Source organism: Nannospalax galili, unplaced genomic scaffold, assembly GCF_000622305.1.
Source record: "Nannospalax galili isolate Female #2095 unplaced genomic scaffold, S.galili_v1.0 scaffold1027, whole genome shotgun sequence".
NCBI lineage: Eukaryota > Metazoa > Chordata > Mammalia > Rodentia > Spalacidae > Nannospalax > Nannospalax galili.
Window position 1 is genome coordinate 16,922 of NW_008355723.1, and position 2,797 is coordinate 19,718.

Genomic DNA, 2,797 nt, shown 5'->3' on the forward strand with positions numbered 1-2,797 from the left:
ACATTTTCATTATCCACTCATCAGTTGAGGGACACTTAGGATGCTTCCATCTCTTAGCTATTGTGAAAAGAGCAGCCAACAAATATGGATGTACAAGCATCTCTGCAATAGGATGTGTTCTTTAGGTATATGCCAAGGAGTTGTAGAACTGGGTCAAATGGTAGGTTCATTTGTAGTTTTTTGAGTTCTTCACACTGCTTTCAATAGGGGTTGAAAAGGTTTGCAGCCCCACCAGCAGTGGATAAGTGTTCCCCTTTCCCCACATCCTCTCCAACATTTGGTATCATTTGTTCTCTTGATCTTGGCCATTCTGACTGGGGTAAGATAAAATCTTAAAGTGGTTTTATTTTGCATTTCCCTAATGACTAGTTATGTTGAACATCTTTTAAGATGCTTCTTAGCCATCTATTTCTTTTGAGAACTCTCTGTTCAACTCCGTAGCCCACCTTTTTATTGGGTTACTTCTTTTCTTGATTCTTTGTTTTTTGAGCTCTTTGTGTATTCTGGATGTTAAACCACTGTCAGATGTGTCGCTGGTGAAGATTTTCTCCCATTCTATGTTTTTCTCTTCACTTCCTTGGTTGCTTCTTTTGATGTACAGATGCTTTTTAGTTTAATGAGGTCCCATTTGTTAATTCTTGACCTTGTTTCCTGAGCAATTGATGTCCAGTTTAGAAAATCCTTACCTATACCTATACCTTGTAGGTCTTTCCCAATGTTTTCTTCTAACACTTTCAGAGTTTCAGGCTTTACATTGAGGTCTTTGATCCATTTGGAATTAACTTTTGTGCAGGGTGAAAGATAGGGGTTTAGTTCCATTCTTCTACAGGTGGAGATCCAGTTTTGCCAGGAACAATGCTGTCTTTCCTCCAGTGAATATTCTTGGACCCTTTATCAAATATCAGGTGGCTGAAATTGCATGTACTCATATCTGGGTCTTCAATTTTGGTTCAGTGATATACTGGTGCAGGTACCATGTTGTTTTTATGACTAAAGCTCTGAAATACAGTTTAAAATCGGGAAATGGAATTCCCCCAGCATTGCTCTTAGTGCTCAGAGTTGCTTTGGCTACCCAAGGTCTTTTGTGCTTCCATATGAATCTTACAATGGTTTTTTCCAATTCTGTGAAAAAATGTCATAGGGATTTTGATTGGCATTTCATTGAATCTATAAATGGCTTTTGGTAAGATGGTCATTTTCACAATATTAATGCTTCCAATCCATGAGCATGGGAGAGCCTTCCATCTTCTGATGTCTTCCTCAATCTCTTTCTTTAACGATTTAAAATTTTCATTACAGAGATCTACTACAGACTTTTGTAGGTTAATTCTGTAATCTGGCACTTAACGTGTTAATAATTTCTAGGAGTTTTCTGGTGGAATTTTTGGTATCTCAAATATAATATCATCTGCAAAAAGGGATAATTTGATCTCTCCTTTTCCAGGTATTACTCCATTAATTTCCTTCTCTTCTCTTATTGCTCTTGCAAGAGTTTCAAGCACAATGTTAAAGAGGTGTGGAGTGGGCAGCCTTGTCTAGTTCCTGATTTCAATGGGAATGTTTCTAGTTTTTCTCCATTTAGAATGATGTTGGGTGTGGGTTTGTTATATATGGCTGTAATTATGTTGAGGTATGTTCCCTCCAGACCAATTCCCTCTAGGACTTTGAACATAAATGCATGTTGGATTTTGTCAAAGGCCTTCACTGCATCTATTGAGATGACCATATGGTTCTTGTCTTTGAGTTCATTTATATGATTTATGACGTTTATTGACTTTCGTATTGTGCTGGATAGCTTTAGTGTCAACTTGACACACCTGGGTTGAGGGAGCCTCAAATGGGGAATTTCCCTCATTGGACTAGCCTGTGGCTATGTCCATGGGTCATCTTGATTGTTGAGTGATATGGGAGGGCCCAGCCCACTGTAGGTGGTGCCACCCCTTGGAAGGTGGGCCTGTGTTGCATAAGAAAGCAGGCTGAGCAGGGGACAGGAAACAAGCCAGGAAGCAGCTTTCCTCCATGTCTTGTGCTCCAGCTCCTGCCACCAGGCTCCTGCCCTGATTTCCTACATTGGGTTCCCTGATAAACCATGACCTGGAAGATGTAAGATAAAATAAACCTTTTCGTCCACAAGTTGGTAGTGGTCAGAGTGTTTTGTCACCACAATGTAGAGACAAACTAGGGCACATATATCGAACTATCCCTGCATCTCTGGAATAAAACCAACTTGATCATGGTGGATGATCTTTTTGATGTGTGCTGTAGGTGGTTTGCAAGGATTTTGTTGAGAATTTTTGTATATATGTTCATTAAGGATATAGGGCTATAGTTTTCTTTTTTGGTTGAATCTTTACCTGGCTTTGGTATTAGAGAGATACTGGATTCATACAAGGTATTCGGAAGTTCTCCGTCTATTCCTATCTTTCTGAATAAATTAATATTGGATGTAGATATTTTTTAAACGTCTCTAGAATTCTGCTGTAAATCCATCTGGTCTTGGGCTTTTTTTAGTTGGGAGGTATTGTATTACTGTTTCAATTTTTTGCTCTTATGGGTCTGTTTAAGCCATTAATCTCTTCCTAGTTTAGTTTTGGTGATCCCCATGGCTTCAGATACCCATCCATTTCTTTTAGGTTTTCAAATTTAGTAGCATATAGGTTTTGAAAGTATTCCCTTATAATGTTCTGGATCTTTTGGGTGTCTCTTGTGGTATTTCCCCTTTCATCTTTGATTTTGTTGATTTGGATTGGCTCTTTCTTTCTTTTGGTTAACTGGTCTAGGAGCCTGTCTATCTTGT